The sequence below is a fragment of the Macrosteles quadrilineatus genome, unplaced genomic scaffold (genome assembly GCF_028750875.1).
Source record: "Macrosteles quadrilineatus isolate MER2022 unplaced genomic scaffold, UCM_ALF_1.0 Scaffold_5__1_contigs__length_97177068, whole genome shotgun sequence".
Lineage (NCBI taxonomy): Eukaryota > Metazoa > Arthropoda > Insecta > Hemiptera > Cicadellidae > Macrosteles > Macrosteles quadrilineatus.
Window position 1 is genome coordinate 49315558 of NW_026542598.1, and position 21446 is coordinate 49337003.

General features: G+C 34.6%; 1 protein-coding gene across 4 annotated transcripts in view; it reads right to left on the reverse strand.

Moving 5' to 3' along the window:
* The window catches only part of LOC128994057 (A disintegrin and metalloproteinase with thrombospondin motifs 16-like), a 141688-nt gene extending 122277 nt beyond the window's left edge, over positions 1 to 19411 (reverse strand). For all 4 annotated transcript variants that reach the window (XM_054418273.1, XM_054418274.1, XM_054418275.1 and 1 more), the window contains exon 1: positions 19324 to 19411. The gene's annotated coding sequence lies outside the window, so the exon portion shown is untranslated. The remainder of the gene's footprint in view (positions 1 to 19323) is intronic.
* Between the last annotated feature and the right edge of the window lie 2035 nt (positions 19412 to 21446).

The following is a 21446-nucleotide window of genomic DNA, read 5'->3' on the forward strand; positions in this document are numbered from 1 at the left end:
AAACAGACAAATGTTTGCCTTGTTTGGGCAAGTTGTTTATAAATAGGAGGAATAAGGTCGGTCCGAGGATGGAACCCTGGGGCACACCTCTCGTTGGACTAAAGTTGGAATAAAGTAAATAAGTGTACTGTGACAAAAGAAACAGAACTTAATAAGACAAAACTTAATTGACAAATCTACAGATTGTCATATAACCTATAGGTAAGATGCTGGTTCAATCTGCTTTTATTACAGAGGGTAAACATTGCTATTTCGGGCATCATTATTTGCATTGTCCAAAACTCCATGATCCTTCAACCAATCTAATCGCATTGACCTTTCCTATTTGATTGCCCCAATCACGGTTAATTCCTGCAATGTTGCGAATTGCTTCAGCTCGTCCACCCAAGGTTCTGTATTTTGTCTGTGAAATATTTGAGCTATCTCACATTACCTCATTGGCATTGCATCTATTGTTACCAATCCAACTATCTCTCCAATGATGTGACATTCCAACAGCCAAATGCTCCTATTTCTCTGAGACATTTCGGCTATCCAAGCCAAGCTCGGCCCTGCTCGCTGATTGTCCCATTATGTTTACACAACTGTGATCGTACTCTTGGAAACTGTAACTGTCACGTGAAAGGAACTGTCTTTGTGTTAAAGTAATCAGGGTTTGTTTCATAAGGAGGGCGGGTTCGGCCTTGCATAATGGCGAATGTCCGCTGTATCCTGGCGTGTCCTGCCGTTACCGCCACCGTTGATAACAGATAAGAGATAAGCTCAAGGTCGTACAACAGCCTGATGAGTGTTTGTCTGTTGATCGCGTGAAGATAACACTAGTTAAGTCATCGTTAGCTCTCGGAGCCTCAAGATTACAGGGATACATGGGTATAAAAAGTGAACATTTTGTTGTTAACAGCTGTTCACTTTCACATTGGATTGCATGCGTTGTAATAAGTCTTGCATCGGTAAGATATTCCCGCTTGAGGTATCCTGTTTTTACTGTGTTTAGTTGCGAAATGTACAAAAAACCATATGCCATGTAATGTTGCAATATGCGTATTCAACATTTATATTAAGGTCGAGGCTTCATAAAATAGTTTCACTAAGTAGAAAATCAATGGATACTATCAATACTCAATGGTTAGTTACACAATTAGGGATTTTTTTAGAATTCAGTTTTGGACGCAGGTAAAAATAAAATAAAATCACATACAAGTACTTGAAACTGAAATCTATATCATGGAGGTTTCTGTTAAATTTGAAATATAACTCATTTTAAAATCAAATCTCCGTTAAACTGTCAATACTATGGTGATCAACGATAATACAATGTTCTGTGAAGACAAATATACATTGTCGGATTGTTAAAAGACTTAAGGACAGTGGTATAATCCGTATAAAAGTCAATACAACAAAAGTTTTAAATGGTCTGTATCCGTCAAGTGATCCTAAATTGTAATTGTTGACTACAGCTATTTCGTGTGGAAATTAACACATCTTCAGGTCGAGATCAAACGTTAAATTGATTCGTGTATGTGTACGGTTTTTTTCCGAACACTTATCCTTATGGAATGACGACCATTCAGTGTTAACAACAAGAAACAGCTGTAGTTAACCAAATAAAATCTAGGATCACTTGACGGATAAAGGTAGTTTTAGCCTTTTGTTGTAAAAAACAGTGATCCAGAGGCTATACCATAAAACGTAAAAGTCAATACCCCTGAATGCGTTAGTCTCCCATAACAGGTTTATATATTTACAGGGCTTCGGTCAAGAGGGGAATAAATCAACCAAAAACTTTTCAAGTATTTGGAATTCGCAAATAAAAATTCTATTCAATCGAAATACCGACGGGATAGAATAGTCAGGGCATTTATGAGGAAATAAAATCAGCTGAAGGGGACAGTAAAATCTGAACCTCTAGAAAGACGGAGTAGGCCATTCGTCTCCTAGGGGAGTCCAAAACCGGGCCTATTACAGCTTGCAAAACTTAAACAAATGTCAAAGATCAGCCGGGTCACCAAACACCTGATCAAGAGTTCATCGGCCACTCAAAACATTCATGACGGATTAGTTAAACTTATTAACTAACTTTTAACTCATTCTGTAAGTGTTGAACGTATCTTTGTTATATGCAATTAGTTTATGAACTAGCTGTGTACCCGTTCTACGCACGGGGATCTTATAATATTCAGTTGAAACCTTCTTATATAACGAACAGCAGTTGGTTTGCATATTTTAAGATATGCTGGCCAAACTATTATACATAGCTTCATTTTATGTTGTTTTTTGTTGTTCCGGATCGGTATGACAATCAATAAAAGGTTAAATTACCTCTGTGTCTGCCGGTCGATCCTATAACGGTAGGCTTACTTTTATTTTTACTATCTGATCTCGTTTGCATGGCTCAATCACGTCCTGGTTGAAGTTCGTTCGCTACGCTCACTCACCTGTATGTTGGAGCTCGTTCGCTGCGCTCACTTTCCTTCAGGTTAGCTCGTTCGCTACGCTCACTTGCCTTCAGGTTAGCTCGTTCGCTACGCTCACTCGCCTCCAGGTTGCAAATTAGCTGTTGTCATAAATGTAAAAGAAATAATAGTGCTAGTGCTGCACCCTGTTGGTAATCCTTGTAACTTTAATGCTATTGAACATCACAGAACAGAACCAACTTGTTTAATTGAAACAGCTGTTAAGATTCAATAATTTCATTTCTCATAAGGTTAACATGGGCTTCCAGAAATTCCACGTCAAAAATCGACAAAAACTTGATTTTCAAGGGTTTACTGTTAAATATCTAACTGTCTCATATTCGATGAAATACGTCTAAAACCATCTCATATATGTATAGTATTTGGAAAATAAGTTTCAGGCGGGACAGTGCTATAGTTATTGAGGAGTAGTTGTAATAAAGTGCGTATTTTAGCGTTACCAAGAGAATGACAGATAGACAGACAGACAGACAGACAGACAGACAGACAGAAATTGAGATAAGGTTTGATTCGGTTTCTCTGACCTATGAAATGTAAAAATAACCAAAAAGTTCATTATTCTAAGCAATGTACAGACAAAACTCTAATTTTATTTATATAGATAACTGTTTAAAATAAAATGGGCGAGTCAATCAAAACCATCCGATATATGCACCAAATTACATCTATTTCAATCAGTGTTGACTTAAAAGCATCACACCGTAAACTTAAAATAGTTTACTATAAATCAATCAATATACATTTAATTCATAAATACCACATGACCTGGGAAAAGCCTAAACATTACAAAATTACAATGTTGGCATTGTGTACAATTCCAGTTATTTAGGTGTAAAGGCGAATTGGATGAATGCCAGTTAGACACAATTTTACAATATTATATTATAGATAAAAATGCATTTAAAACAGTAATCCCTATGAGTCATACAGACTTCTAAATCCCCATAATCGGGTTTTAAATTTTATTCCAGTATACTTCATCTCCACTTAGCTTAAAGAACAAGGCTGTCATTTTATTACTAGTATTACAATGTTTCATCATTTAATTTAAAATTGTCAAGTTTACGTCTCATCCTATTGCAATATTAAGAGTATAAAATTGCATAGTATGTTTTACTATGTGTTCCATGCTGGTAACATTTAAGTGCGCTGAAGTTGGCTAAATGGTTAAATTATTTTATGTCGGTTTTACCTTCTTCTCTAGCTGTTATCTCAGAGAATAAGCAATAGTTGACAAATAGTTAAATGAATTAAAAACAGTTTTGATTGGTTAAGTAAATCAATACGCTGTCCACAAGAAACATACGGGACTAATCTTAGAACTGTCTAGAAAATGTTCTATGGAGGTATATTTAACATGTGGTTTCAGTGAATGTGCTTTAAAGACTGCATAAACTAATGGTGCATTGAACACAAGAATTGCTCTATTCAACCTCCACCTATAGTTCGCTGTTCGGTCACTGTCACTACTCATCTTTAAACAGATCAAGGTCAGCCCTCATTTGGACCAAAAAGGCAACCAAATGCATTAAGATGTAAAACGACCAAGAGCCTTACTGGGCGGAGGTCAACAGAATTGGAACTTTTACCGAGTAAAATAATTAAGGCCCTTGGTGCTCTAGTAAATGTTAAGGGCACTAATGTGGAGCATGCTGACCTTACATGAGATTTTTGATAAGATTGTCTCCTTTCAAGAGTAGATGGTCTATTTTAGATTAGAAATAGACAAGCGATGGCCTTGTTAAATTCATACCGTTACCTCATTATATTATAAATATTGAATATATGGTTCTTGTTCAAATGACGGTCAATAGTCAGAAGTTTCTACAAAATTATATATTTTGGTCGATCTTACCCTTTATGATATAATTTACGTTTGTATGTACTTGGATGATAGATTAAAAATTTGTAGTCGTCGTGTTGGCATTACAGAATCATCTAACTCTAAAAAACAGCCAACATATCTTTCCTGATTTTTGAGGTATTTTTGTGGTATGTATGTAGTCAATCTTATTAACCTTTTTTTTACCTTCACTATTGTCAAATTCTTTGTAAGAGTGTTAATTCGTTCTGTAAATTCGTTGTAATGCATAAAAAATAATAGCTGATAAACCTTATAAGACCCTTTATAAGATTGGTTTTATCTCTAACATATTTTTTTTAGCTGTCTTCCTTAACCGATTTTCACGCTTGAGGTGTTATTTCAAAGCTTATGATCCAGCACACGTGATCCTGCAAATGGCGACGAATAAGGTAATTCGTTCTTAAGGGATTCACCCCTTTGCGTTTAAATTATTTCTAGAGTTCACTTTCAAAGATCCACTTTCAAAGACCTTAATCAGATTTTTGCTGACACACTTGCTTTTCAATGGTTTAAATTTAAACTGTAATCTAACATCTGGAATTTCAGTTGAACATTTAAACACAGTTATATTGTAAACAAGAGACAGACGAAACCGTTTATGAAAATTGATTTTAAATAGGCTAACTTTTGGATCATTGCAACGTAATTGAGGTAAGGTACATAAATCACTCTTCAGTCTTTATGGGGTGGATCTATTAAATCTTTGAAAAGTAAAAGGATATTGCATTACTGTTTTTTACCTTGGAATTTAGCTTTGAACCATATTAAAATGAACAGTTTTCACATGAGTCCCCGCGCATGGCCACCTTTAACTCCAGGTCGCGGCCTAGTAGAATTGGTAATGTTTCAAGTAGTGTTGTCTAGCACCAGACGTCTCATAAGATAACATGGCAGACAGGTAACACCAGCTCATTAATTCGTGTATTATTTATTTAAATTTGTGAACTTAAATTTATTAAAAGATTGAAAATAAAACATATAGAATTTAAAACCAAAACAATATAAATTGAAAATCTATTTCTGTACATTTGAAGTGGAGTCAATATTTTCATAGCTCAGTAACCAGCCTTTTGTGTTCTTCAAATACGTCCGCCACAGCAAACCTACAGACTAAGCGAATTTCATCTTGTATGAACAACTGAGGGGACATCCACGTGACGTAGCCCAAAAGGATTAGAAAAACGTGAATAGGTCTATATGTTGACCGGCGTAATAGTATACCTCGATTGGCAGTTAAGCCCATAAAGTTAACCAACTTTGGTGTCCGCTCGGAACAAAAATATAACTCATCTCTTATATCTATATATTAATTTGAAATAGATGGTCTGCAATGCATCTGGGAGTTAAACATATTATAATTGTTCGCACGTTAGAGCTACAAGACCAAACTTATTCGAAGAATTATGCACAGACGCGAAAGTAGCCCAAAGCGCAAGTAAGTGAGCGGTAGATGTGTTGTACGTGCGATAACCACATTTAGTGCCATCGTTGTTGCAAATATACCGTGGAGAACGAGCTTCATAACTCAACAGGTGAAACCATTGACTTGGGACGGCACTAGTAAACGTTTTATCAAATATTAATATCGTTATTAATATCTATCTATCTATATACGCAAGCATGTCTATATATAAAGGCAAAAGTACCCATGAACTTTTGAGAAAACTACAAGTCACACCCCCATAAACCATATACTTAAAATGTTCGTCATGACGAGAAACCTTGCGCAAAATTATCCATTTTTTCATAAATTGCCCTTTAAGGTCTTAGTTGCTTTCCAAAGGGAACTTTCCATATACTTAATGTTAAAAATACCTCAGCTGTTCTTATTTGTATGTTATTCTTTCAATTATTTATTACCTTATTAAAATCTGGTGTGATTATTTGTTTGTAATGCTGTATTCTGTTTTGTTTATTTCATCTTAACTTAACCAATCAATAGTTTTTTTATAATACTTTGAAGTCAAACGGGTTGAAGCCAGTGGGTAACAGCTAGTTTCTTTAAAACCTTTTTTCTCAGCTCGTATGCATCGCAGGGAAAATCTACGCATACTGTTGGAAAGATATTTTCCTGTAGATGTGCAGAATGCCTTTATAAATTAAAATAGGTTCAAAAATAACCACAGAAAATGAATTTAAACTTTGAAAAAATTAACATGGATCTTATAGATTGCCATGCTGGTGACGAAATAACAACGAAATATAAACAGAAAATAAAAACAAATGGAAGAAACTCCAATCACATGTTTTATTAACAGTGTGGTGTGAAAATAGAGAAGTCTGTACATTGCATATTTTTTGGTCGAGTTTCGGCCACTGGACGACCTCTAGTTTAATAATAATATTAAATATTAATATTAATACTTAATGGATATTTTCATTTTGGTGTCGTATGAGTGAGTGGACTAAAGTGATTTTTCTAACTATTGGGTAGATTTTCCGATATTTGCTCAGCACTTTGGTTAACTAGCAAGAATTTTATTTAAATGCAATAGTTTTATTTGGTTAAAACATGGAACCAATAGTGAACAACAAATCGCCTCCACATGAACCGATAGAATTATCACTAAAATCGTCTTCATCCATTAGAGGTAAATCCAATCCAATCTATGATGGAGCGTGTATCTTCATTCACTCTAGATACTGCAGGTACACTTTACGAGAGTTTAGGTATATATTTCAGCAGTTAAGATGAGAAGCAGTAGCTTACAAATTAATGTATCGCTTATTGAGTAATATTTTTTAAGTTACTGAAATTCCAGTGTGGAGTGTGTTTCTTCTCTAGTATCGTATACATTTGTCGAGTCCTCCATACACATAAAATATTAGATGATTGGGTTCAACATTGCCAACTGATTAAAAAACGTGATGCATAACTTGCCTTGTTGCAATTCGCATTGCATAGCCAACTTGTCTGTTGTAATTTGGCTCATGTTATATTGTACGGGGATATGCTATAACTGCCGTACAAAATTTGGCAACCTATATGATGGTAAAATATAAATAACAAGCATAAGTCGAAAAAAATCTATATAATCTTGGAAATGTGTTATAAGTAAACTATACAGACTCTCCCACATAATTTAAAAGGTTAAGTTAGTTTAGATGAGGGGTCCAACTCAACCTACTAACAAATACAGCCTATGCAATAAAGGAAGATTTAGTTCCTATCAATAATGCCAGCTGTAAACAATAGTCCACCTTTCGTTTTCCGCATTTCGTTACCTGCGACCTGACAGTTCGCTTTGCAGCAACATAAATATTAAGTTGGAAATCGGTCAAACAACCGGTTCCGCCTAGACAATAACTCGGTGTTTCGCAATCTGTCCTTTTTGGGTGGACTTAGGTTTTGTCGCTGACAAAAACACAAGTCTATCCGTGTGAAAGGGAAGAAGCGTAAAGGTTACGCCTACCCCAATCGGCGTGATTGACTCGACTACTCGCTCGGCAAATGGCGAGCTCATCGCGGTTATATAACCAACGGCAGATGAGCAAATGTCAGATGCGAGACATGTGGATAACCTCGGGCGTCCGTCAGCAAGGAGAATAATCTCGCGAATTTACAACACGTTCTATCACCTGAATATATAACTCGGTCGTTGGCTCCTCTGTCCACTGATTTATCCTATCTCGAGACACTTGATTATACAAACACTGGCTGTTAATATCCATTTCGCCCGCAGGCAGCAGGTGCAAAGGTCGGTCTTCTTTAGTGACAAATGTTTCAGATTACTCCTTGATGTGGTCCCTCCCAAGTAGCGATTCATTCAGGATTAGATGTAGAACCGGATCTGGACTCTGGTGTTGTGTATGTGTTGTCGTTGAATGTCACATCCTTCCCACGGATCGTTTGTGAAGATGTTGAGGTTGAAGAAGATCTAGAGTGTTGCTGAAGGCTACAACTATCTCTCTGACCATTTAAACACGTCACTTGCATACAAACGTATCAATTTAACAGCAATTTGTTACAGTGAATTCCTGGAAATATCATAGACATACTATAACCGCCTAAGACACCAACCTTTTTGTTCACTATATGTACACCTACAGCATATGCTGGACTTAATTTACCACGTTGCCGTAATACAGAATAGCTTAATCAACCGTTGATTGGTATTAGTATGGGTTGAACCAACATCTTCAGGACCTAAACCTACTGCCTCGCTCATACTTTAGATCGCCCAAAAACCCCTTTTAAAAAACCAAATTAGGTTGTTATGTGGTTATTCTTCGGTCCATTCTCCCGTTCGGTTTCTCCGTTTCGTCATCCAAGACCTGATTAGTGCAGCAATTGGGGGATTGACTCCCCTCTCTGTCAGATCTGTTTTACATCTAATTTGGAGTTCACTTGTATGCAGTAGAACCTTGATAACAAGACTCTCATGGGGATTATCAAATAAGACTTGTTATCAAGGTTGAATTCTTATCGAGGTTTGCAATAACATGAAATTAAAGGGTAAAATAAATTCTAGGGAGTTTGAAAATGACACTGGTGACTTGTTATCGAGGGTCTTGTTATCAAGGTTCCACTGTAGCAGAGCTTGGCGGGAGATGTTCATAAAATAAACAGTAGACATCTTGCTTGGGTAATTTGGACAAAATCATCCAGTTTGCTACGCTTTAACTATGTGCGTGGGTCGAAGATATTTTTTTCTTGCAAAGCCACTTCAGTATCAAATAGTTAAATCATTCGTTGTGTGGTAGATATAGATGATCAAACATCATGAAACGGGGTGCAGCTCGATATCAACTGAGTAATTCTACAAGAACACGTTATTCTTGACTGACATTCAGGATAAACACGATACTCCACAAGCTCGGTCAAACCTAAACTCACAACGGTTAGTCTAACGCAAGTAGGTAGTTAGCCTTTGATATTACTATCGTAATGCACCTATGTGAAACTGCAGTAGGACAGCAAGGGTGGAGGAAAGGATACGGCGTGCGGCCGTTGTGAAATAAAAGTAAAAGTCGTCTCGGAAGTTGTGCAAGCACTGAATATCACGACATGATCAACGACAAAGCCTGTGGCGGTCCGGAAACCACTATCAGCTACTGTGACACATTACAGGGTCTAGTAATGGTTACGTCCAAAACCAGGGAATCCCTTCTGTTGGTTAGGTGTCATGGGATTATACATACAAGGTGGATAGCTGAGGGAGAGGGATTATATCATCTCATCTATTACCAGAAAATCCCAGGTTTCAAAGGAAAAGTGTGAAGCTGCCTGATGGTAGGAAACGTGACCCAGAAGCACTTGACTAGGCTTTTGAGACATGGTCTCGCCAAAGCTACCAAGACCATCTAGCTCTTTCTGCATTCGTAGTCAGCTTAAAATATGAACAAAAGAGTGCGTCACTGTCTTTGAGAATTTAATTGAAAATATCAAATTTGAAATACATAGTCAGCTGTGCATTTCTATTCTAAAATAATTCGTTGGTTATATACATTATATTTTGGCCTACCAATTTGACATATCCAACAAACACTAAAACTTTACGATTACATAGTTTTTCCTGAATTACTGATGTTTTGGTTTATTATCCTACACACATTTCGCCACCATGTGTGACATCAAAATCACTATATTTTAACACCACAGCATATAGATACCGGTAGCTTTCCTTGAGAAGCAAAATTAATCCTTAATTTATTACAGTTGACAGTGAATTGCATATTATTGACATAGATTAAACATATCCTCATAAATATTTAGTAATATAGTTTTCATGCAGATGAAGACTATTTTAAGATTTGGTACATACGGTTCATGTTGGGGGTGTTTCTTGTTTACGTTTGCTCCTTATTATTTAACCAGCTTTAAAGCATTTTAAACTGTTTGTTACAATGTATCTGTAAATGATTGCTTGTTAGCTGGTATTATGACAAAAGAGACAACCACAAATCGCTAAATGTTTCCTCAAATATAAAAGGAAAACTTTTCTCGAAATTAATTAATACACGCCGCCAACATGAAAGACATAATTAAAAGTATTTCCGATTTTAAGGCAGTTCGACAATTCTCCTTTCAATATTAAAGTTCAAAACCATTAATTAGTTTTTACTTGAGGTAGGGACGCAAATAAGACAAACTTTTCTACAAAATACGAATTACTGTAAATTTCTTTATATACTATCTGGGTTTTTTAATATAAATTAAATTTAATATACCTTGAGGCTTATTTTGAACCATCAGAAAGGTTACAGACCTTTCTTACACCTGAATTGGCAACTTTATAGCTATAGCAACGTCTAGAAGAATATCAAAGAAGTTATTTTCTGAGTAAAACTGTAAAGTATATTGATCATGTGGACCTAACTTAAAACAATTTTTTTTAAGTTCTTTTAGCGTGAATTATGATAATTAGACACGTATGTTTAGAATAATCATCTTAGATCTTTTATTCCTGTAGCGATCAGTTATTACTTTACATGACTTGATAAACTCATCTTGGCATTTAGCCAGAACAAAGCGTGAAATTCGCAGATCCCAGTTGTAGACTTTAATGAGTGGTTAGAGGGAAGGCGTAATCGTTTTGTATGGTAATCTAGAGTCAACGAACTAAAAAAACCACTGTTATTAGCTCGTCTATGATCGAGTACGAGGATATCCAAGCTCTAAAGTGCTAATTTAATTAAATCCTAAATATATATGGAGGCAATTTTTGTATAAAAGAATCATTCTAAATAATTCGTAATCTATTAATTGACGAGCTCATTTGACTTTTGACCTTTATATGTTTTAATGGGATCTGAGTACGTGATAGGATTATGAATGATAGTATACGGATAAGCCTGTAAATTAAAAATGAACATAATTGACTATAGAGGAAGCGTCAGGACTCGGGATTGCGCTACGAGAAGTTATAATTATTGCCATACTGCACAAATCTCTATAATTTTATATTGCATGTTTGTGATCCAAAATGATCTGCACTCTTATACAAATTTTAATAACTTTTTAAAAACATCAACCAACTTGTGACACAACGACGTAATTCCTTTTATTTCACGATGTAATATCTGAAACTGTGGTTTTAAATTATGAAACATTCAACAGCAATATAATTTGTTGAAAATTCATAAAGATTCTGGAAAATGGCTTACGATTTAACAGCTTTCAACTTAAGAAATGTTCTAGAGAATAAAATCTAATACAATTACATTATGGAACTTGCGCACTGACTTGAATTTAATTATTAGTCGTAGGCAAGTGCCACTTCAAAAGTAAACAAATGGTAACCACTGTTCGTTTTTCGCCCTTTGAGAATGTATTCAAAAATTGTGTTGTTTTAAATATCAGTTTGTTGGTACTCATTTAGGTTGAAGAACATTATTTGGTACATATGGCAAAAAGAAAATTCTCCTTAGGTTTTAGTGATGAAATCAAATACATCTTTACCTTAGTGATAAAATTAATTTTTCTATAAATAAAATCACGTACACATCCTATACGGTTTCATTTTGTAAATATGATACTGTAGTAACCTTGTGGATAGCCTATAGCCTATACTGCAAATTACATACTCTTGAATCTTAATGCTTTTAACGACAAAATTAAAAAAAAAAATTACTTATGCCCCTGTGTATGTCTCATTCCTCCACACACCCCCACCTCAAACACAAGCTGTAATTGACATCGATATGCAATCACGATACAAATCTTCGGAGTACGGAAGTGTTTTCTAGTTTCGAAACGCGGACCCTAAACCTTTCACTACACCCGAGTAACCTATACCAATAATCGTTATTATTATCGTCGCAAGTTATGTAAACAGTTCCAACCAGGGGCGGAGGTTTATGCCCTTGTTGTAATATACAACTATGTGGCAGTGGCTAACTATAGTGTTCTTGTGCAATTATAGTGTCGTACAACTACTGGAAAACTAAGTTTTAATTACTACCCGCATTGTAATTTTCTGTTTAAAGCCAAGTACTTGTCAAGTTATTTACACGTTGTCAACATAATTATGTTGCCCTCAGGCATTTAATTGTAAATTATAAAAGTTTTGCACAAAAAACAGTTTAGGACTCGTAAAATTATATATACTAGTGGTCGTCCAGTGGTCGAAAACTCGACCAAAAATATGTAATGTTCCAACTCTATTTTCACCCCAAGCTGTAAATAAAACATGTGATTGGAACTACTTCATTTGTTTTTATTTTCTATTTATATTTTGTTGTTTTTCGTCACCAGCATAACAACCCATAAGGCCTATGTAAATTTTTTTAAATTTTGAATTAATTTTTTGTGCTTATTTTTGAGCCTAGTTGGATTTATATAGGGACTCTGAACTTATACAGGGATATATCTTTTAACAGTAGTGCATAGATTTCCCCTGCGATGCACGCGAGCTGAGAATAAAAGGTTAAAAAAAAAACGTGCTTGCCTCTTAATATATAAATTTTCTATAATTAATCAAGAATAGATTATCTAATAAAGTGTGAAACGTAAACCATTGATCGGTTGGAAAATAACTAAGACTTAGAAACTACAATATTTTAAAATCCCCAATTTAGAAGATTTATTGTTCCTATAGTAAAACATTTAATAAACTCTTTTTAGTGCTTATCTTATAATTTACACGTATAATTGGTGCGACTGGAAATATTCTGTTAGGTAGCTACGACATCTGCGGGTGCTTGCGTTGAATACACTTAATTTAATAATAGAGCTTTCAACATAATAACAACGATTCACTGATATAGATAACAACTAACCCTCAGTTTTTATCAGCAGTAAAACTTGGTACAACTTGGTAAAAATTTGAAATCTCTTCAATTATCTTACAAACGATTTATAAAACAATGTCAATAATTGCGCTAAATATAACATTTATCATTCTTAATTACTTTGCAACACAGTACTGTTATTATCTTCGAGTGTGTGAGCACGTATACATTAGGAGCACAATGGTTATAGTGTTTGCTAAAAATTAGCAGATTGCAGGTTCAAAACTGAAAAGATAGTAGCATTTTGAAGGACCAAATTTGGACCTAGCTGTCCATAACCATCAAGTTTTAATAAGTGGTCAAGAATAATGAAATCAACTAAACTTAGTAGGTAAATCACACATCCATTCATCTTCCACTCATATTTTGGGTTAAAATAACCCTTACTTGCATCCCCATCCTATAGTATACATTATAGCAATACATTAATTAGTGGAAACCTCCTTTCATAAGGGGAAAACACGTGCTGTACTACTAATGACTAAAGTTAATTACATTTTTTGATCCTTGAATCATTCAATCATTACAGAGTCGTTTGATCGTAAATCAGTTTGCGTTCGAGTCAGATTGTAGGCAATGTCTGACGAATCAGTCAAGGAAGCAGGATCAAGTACCAATTAACGTAATGACTGTTTGGCAAGCAGTGCTGTTGCTAAACACAGCTGTATTGTCCTCTTAAGCAACCAACGTCGCCGCCAACGGTACCGGACCGTGAACGCCGAACAAACAAAAACTAATTACAAACTACCAAATTACCAAAACCACACCTGTTCGCCTGTTCAACAGATAAAGTACAATGAGACAAACATTACTTCACCTATTATATGTATGGCTATCTCTGTTTGAATGCCAATCAGGTGATTGAAATGAATGATGTAAAATCATTGATTTTGATCAAGTATAGCTGGGAGACTGAGTAATAATAGTTCTCGCAAATCAATGGGAATGTTCCCGACCCCGTGATATGAGAAGAATACTTAAAAATTAGACCCAGCTGTCCTGGATGATAAGCTTTTGAAGATACACTGGCTATTTAAGCTGACCTTAGTTAGAGAGCTATACATATAATCTCACTCCATTCTGCATTTTTCTACACTAACCATAATTATTCAGGCTAAAATTCCTAAACAAGCGTGCTCTGACCTAGTAAAGTAACAAAACGCAGCATTTAAATAAGATATATGATGTAGCAAAGTATGTACAAGGTGGCAAGATTAAGATAAGTTAAGTTCCCTAATCCGATTTGCGAAGTCAATCACGCAAAATAAATTTAGAGTCAAACAAACAAATACCATATTACAGTGTCTGATAATTATTTATTTGTTAGTACCTCCAATTGAAAATCACAGCTATAAATACTAAAAGCTCAAACTATTTCCAAATAACTCTTAAAATTTGTTTTACAATGATCGAAGTATGATTCTTATTATTGAAATGATTTATTATAAACCTACGTCTTAAATAAGCAATGCGGATTTATATCAAAACATAGACGCACATACCAAAAGTATAAACTACGAAAAATAATTACTCCAACAAAATGAAGCATTAAGGAAGTGACTTTGGCATTGAGCCCTACCGCAACAACCGAATACTCAGCGTCAGCAGACATAACAAACAATCAGCTGACAACATAACAGCGTCGCGCGGAGGTCAGCTGACGATGACGTCATCGCTTAGTTCTACAGGTGTTTCAGCGATACAGTAGTGTGGGTCTGGAGGTGTCCCCGTTCATAAGACCTTGGCCAGACCTTGGTTTAACTGGTTCATTCTCCAGCCAGCTTGTCAACCAATGGCAAGCTTTGCTACCGTTACATATTGTATACATATAAGTTTCGTGAGCGGTGTTTCCATATGTCTTTAAAACTACCAAATTAGGCCAGATTGTTAATTTGAAGTTTTAACTACGCTCTGTTATGAAATTGACAATTTTCTGTAGTTTTATTCCAAGGTATTTGGGTTTCCCACTAATGTAGGTTTTCAGAGTGTTTTGATTGGTTAATGCCTCGAGCCTCGGCGCTAAAGGGACGGATTCGGTTCCCGGTGAATCTACAAAGATTGGAGGGGCTTAGACACCTTTGTTTGATAGTGGTCGAGTTTCATGTGAGAAAACGGCTCTTAGACAATAAACAAGTGTACAATTGAACTGATTTACCATTAAAAACGTGCTAGTGGTCCATATAGATGGAATTTCTCTACTTTAATATCCAGAGATCTATAGTAATACCTTGAATATTGCATATAAGATTATATTTACCCGGCTGCATTGCATCCCTTTAAGCCAGACATTCTACAAATTGAATAACCAAAAATTGTCATCCTCATCAAATTTTAAGACAGAAAAAATGTAGTTTCACAAACATAAAAGACTATCTCATATTTATATGGCTGTCACGTAGGAATTACTTCATATCGTTCGGTCCCCGGATGCATGCAACACCGACAAACTCACAGCTGTGACAAAATGATGTGACTCAGAGATCTAAGGTTTTGTAGACGTGGTCTAAATATAAATAAAATTGGTTTACAGGTATGGGATGTTTAACTGAATATTTACTTTAGTTCCGAGTTTCATCGGTCTTATACTCATCCATACCTAGAAACATTTCCGGTGTATCGAGGATATATTTGTATATATATTATTTTTCTTATTTTGCGTGTTTAATCGTTAACTAACGGTTATTTGCGTATTTTACGCCCGTGTTGAAACCCCCAGCCTGCCCTTGGCCCCAAAGTCCTATTCTGCTTCAGTGATCTTGATTCCGATCGCATAACTTGTTCCAAGTAGTTTGTCGAACCGGTTATTAATGTAATTTCTTGACTACTGTTTTCACCTTTTACGTATAATAGTGACGGACCTAGTAGTAGAGCCTTAATAATTGGACGATAGGTATATTTCCTCTTCACTGAGCAAAAACTGTCCTTGTATGCGTTGCTGAGCTTAAATTATTTTCATTCCAAGGTTGGAAGAAATCAGCTGTACATATAAATTTTTAAACTGATTTTGACAAAGAGAATGGACTTTTCTAGTCTTCGTGATACTACCTTTGGCTATTACAACTAGATATTCCACAACCCCCCCCCCCCACCAGTTTTATAATCAAAATCGTCGTAGTCTGTGAGCCACCGACAGATTGTGCTGAACTTATTCATTTGTGTTCATCAATTAGAATATTGAGAATAATAAGAATAATTTACAACTCCTTAACACATCCATGCCGATCTTTAGAGATTTTCATTTGAAAATACATTTCATATTCAAAGTATATGACCTGTGTTTTTTTTAAAAACTGTTCTTCGTTGTTGCCATTACAAATATGCTTCTCGTCTGTTGAATCATTCACTTTTTGTCATTTGCATTTAACTATAGGTTTGCTGTTGCTCTCTAGTCAAATTGAATTTATATTAGTCTATTATTTATTTGTATTAGTTGTTTTAGTTGTTAGCTTGTGGGTTTGTTGTTGTTGTTTCAAATTTATTTATTTTTTTAGTATAGGTACCATTGGTTATTTTGTCGGTTGTTGTTTGGTTGGTAGGTTCGTTATTGTTATTGTTGTTGTTATTACATCATTATTCTATTGTTGAATTTATTGTAGTCTATAATGTTTTATTATTGTCAGGATTATTAACTGTGTATTCTAGTCTTTCACTTTAAGTATTAATTAAGCTCACACCGGTTTTTTTCCTATTTGCATCAATGACTGTTATTAAGCTAAGTTTCTTTTATTTACACATGAACTATCTAATCCTTTCAAACTGTTTTCTGCGGTGTTTGTTAAATATTACCGAATAAGCCATCCTGAGTTGTACTGATTTAATTTCTATGGATGTAAAGGTTCTAAAATGGAGACGTCCGTTAAAATAAATAAATAAAATAAATAAATATTTAAAACCCTTTACACCTAACTTTTTTATGTCATAACAAACAAAATAGTTGAATACTGTACATTGGAAAAGTGTTTGTTTATAGGCGTGAGTATAAAGGAAGCAATATAAATATGTAGTTAATAATACCTTTGCTTTGAAAGTGTTTTTGCTCACGCTTCTTTTCCAACGCGTCGCTTGCTAAACTTAAACTTGTCTCAAAATGTAACTTACTATATTCTGTAATATCTCGAAAGGTGATTTATATTCATATATCGCATGCTTTTAAAACATATTTAGGTGTGTTTTTTTATATTCTTATATGCTTATTTTCAATTACCAAAAGTAATTTGAACATTTGGAATCATATATCCGTGATTTCAAAAAAAATTTAAAACGTGTACTCCGTTGAAAAAAAAACTACATACAATTTTAGAACGGTTTGATAAAAATTTGAGATGTCTCAAATAAAAATATAGCCTATTTAAAGTAGTATATTATTCATTTTTCATCATGTAAATTTGTATTGTATATTTATAACCAGGGTACTCGTACAATATATGTACATCCGGGGCTATTTTTTACGTATTTCAATAACATTAATATAATAATAATTTTTACTTTTTTTGCTTTATACTTCTACCTTTTTTAAGAATATTGATATTTATATATAAATATGTGGTATATTCGTAGTTAAAGCCAAAACTTAATTGTTACTATTGCTTAACCAGTTTGCTAACTATAGAACTACCTACCTCAGGGAAGTTCTATAAGGGAGTTCACATGTTAGCTGATAAAATAGTGAAACGATTCAGTTAGACATCTAATAGTATTTATTTTTGGATTTAAAGTTTACTCGTTGAAAACTCTGCTTAGTATTTGTAAAATTTGCATGATCCTTATCTGGTTTAAGTTTAGAAGTAGGATATGACAAAATTACTTTTGGTGAAACATACAATATACGCTAGTGAGTCTGTCCTACAAGGTAAATAGGGGAACCGGAGTTTTGCCAACGGGTGTCAGGTAGATGGGGGGATGCCTTCGGCCACCTCTTGGTGCGGAGATTTGCCAACGGTGGTGGTGGGAGAAAGAGTGTGACGGAGGGAAGGAGAGCGATTGTCAGGGTTGTCTACGTCTTACGTATACGCCTGGCAGTTAGTTATGCGCTTGTCGCATTGGGTTAGGTTAGGTTAGGTTAGGTTAGATTAGGTTAGCTTAGATTAGGTTAGGTTAAAATTTCAATACATTTCCTTTCACAGTCAGAGGTGCATAACTCCATTACTTTGAACACAGTCAGCATCTTGCCTGGTTTGTCCACCCCTAGCGGAAGCCACCCTCACGGCAATGAATACACACACGGTCACGTGTAATCTCTCTCTCTCCCCCTCCCCCTCTCGCGCAACCCACAACCGTTGGCAAAACTCCGCAGTATGTGGAATTCATGGATGGGGACCCTTTCTACCTGATACTAGTTGGCAAAACTCCTACACTCGGTAAATAGTGATAACATATTTTAATTATATTTTACTCGAATTCACCAAATTCTTGTGATAGCCATCAATCGATTTACCCTTATTTATTTATTTATTTATTTATTTATTTATACATGCCAACGGCTAAGCCAATACATAGATGTAAACAAAAACTGAACAATATTCAATACTCAATAGAATACTAAATACATAGATGAAAAAAACAAAAACAAGCTGAACAATACAATACTCAATAGAATACAATAATAAATAATCTGACAATGAATAAGTTAACAAAGACTAAAGATATAACAATAATAAATATAACAAAGAGCAAATACAACAATAGAATTTTTTAACAAGAATATATATAACAATAGAGGCGTTGAGGCTAGTCCAACATCTCCTTATTAAAGATTTGTCGCATTTTATGGTACACATCAACACATTCATTAATTCTGCCGTTTAATGTTAGATTAGAGGAGGCATCCTATCAATATGGACCAAATAAAATATTTTTACAGAAATAGAACATCTATAAATGAACCACCCAAAAAGAGTAAGCTACTGTAAAAAGTACATTTTCCTTCTTAATTTTTAATACAGTACAAAGATAGGTAGTGTTTTTTTTACAATAGATACTATTGTTAACAATAATTTTACCTTTAAGTTTGACTTGATTAAAAACATAAGTGTTTACAACAGAATCAGTAAATAAAATTCTCTGTGTGTGGTTGTTTACATCCTTAATTTTTCTTTTTTGAAACTGGTTTCAACTTCATGGGAAGGATATTCCTATTCCCATAATCAAAGGTTCTATCTTAAACCATCAAGTAGCCTAATAAATAAAATAACTTAATTGAAACAAATTCCAGCCAGCTGAGCTAAGTATTACATAAATAATGGCGGAACTCACCGTGAGTAGGAATGTATCACAGTTCACTAAGCACTTTCACTTGGTCCGAGTCCGTCACTACCCGACCTTCCCTTTCGCTTGTCGCCAGTGTACTGAGCAGCTGGTAACTCGCTCACTACTCAGCTCATTGTTGTCTCTCCCCCCCCCACCACCCACAACACTCCCACCATTGTTGCCGACCATTGTTGCGACTTGCGCCAGCCTTGCGTTCTGCCGACTGCGCGCTGATTAGGTCCTACAATTCACAAATTAACTGGAAATTGATTGTGTTTTTCTTTTAGTTTGATCGATCAATCAAAAGCTGCTTTTGATTTAGTAGCCTATCTTTGAATTTTACATTTTTTAAATGTATATAGATTAACGAGCATATGCAGTTTGTTTCGTAAGCATATACAACTGTAATAAATGGTTAATTTATAAATAGAAAGAAAAAAACTACTATATTTTATTTTAGCGAATTTCCCTATAGGGAAGTAGCTATTACCGTAGGTGGCACGGTAAGACCTAGACCCGGGACCGATTTACTTTTTCATTTTGATGTCCCCAGAGGCCAAAAACACTATTCGTTCAAATTTTTATATATGTATATATATATATATATATATAGACTTATATATATATATATATATACGTCCGTGAACGCGATAACTTGAGTAGTTTTTGTCCGATTTTGATGAAATTTGGTTTAAAGGTGTAAAGCGGGATAAACTTGAATGAGTTCGCGAACCAGCACGATCGGACCATGGGAACGGGGCTTTACGGGGGGTTTTATGGGGTAAAAATTGGTTTTTCTCACTTTTGACCCTCAAAACACAAAATTTCCCAATTTCTCTTTAGACCTTTTTAAAGAGCTTAAAAAAACAAATAATTTAGTATATAAAAGTATTTTTGTTCGATTATTAGTAACGGAGAAAATTAAAAAAAATTGTAAATTTAAAATTCCCATGTTATTCTTATGGAGAATATTGTCAAATGTTGTAGTTTGCTTGTTTATGAATATATTTTGATCAAACTTGGCAAATTTATTTATTTTGTACTAAGCTATCAATATTTTACTCAAAAACACACTTTATTAGTTTCCTTGTAGCAGCAAACCTAGGTACTCGTTAAACCTAATGTTATTAAAATATATTTAACTGAAAATCAATTCAGACAAATGGAAATTCGCTTAGTCGGCAGGTTTGCTGCGGCGGGGGTATTTTACTTATATAGTGGAACCTCAACAACAATACCTTCTATAGCAAGTTACCATCAATAGAAAGTGTAATTTATAATTACTCTTGATTTTATATCAACCCCCACTGATCACATACTATTGCAAACCTCGATAGGAAGTCAACACTAATAACAAGTCTTATTTGTAATAATCTTATGAGAGACTGGTTATTGAGGTTTTACTCTATATGGGTTTAGAAGTATACATGATTTGTGATACCTATAACATCAGTGGTAATAACAGGTATATAATAATCACAAATATAGACACACGTATTATTGAAATTGTCTGAAATGTTTATCAATATATTATACTGCATATACCCGGAAGAGAGGAAATATTATTTTAAAGGTCAAAAGCCTAACTCATTTGAATAATTCAGCAATCGTGAATCATTGCTTAAATTTGATGTACAATAATTATTATATTGTTCTAAATAAAAAGAAACCCCTAACAAATTGAACATCTTGAATGTTTCTGCCATTTTTAAGGGTTAAGAACCAAGGATACAGGAAGCAAAATTAATAATACTAAATGTTTTATTTCGATTCAAACTACTACAAAGCGGCCAAACCCTCTAAAATCAGGAAAGAAAAATGTATCATGTCAAGTTAAAGCCTAAATGATATTTAAAATACAAAAACCCAAAATGACAGACAATTCTAACAGTACATCTACGTCAAGGAAAAGTATAAAGTCAAACAAGAACATAGCAAATTTGATCCTTACATAATTATCCAATTCCTTTCCAAGCTACTGTGGCAGTACTCATATTATGGCCATAATTGATTGTGGAATGTGTCACACTATCATCTCACTTGCCACAAACAACTTTCCAAAATATGTTTGTACACTAATTGCTGGAGATCACGACATAGATTATGAGCTCAATAACAGAGGATCTTAA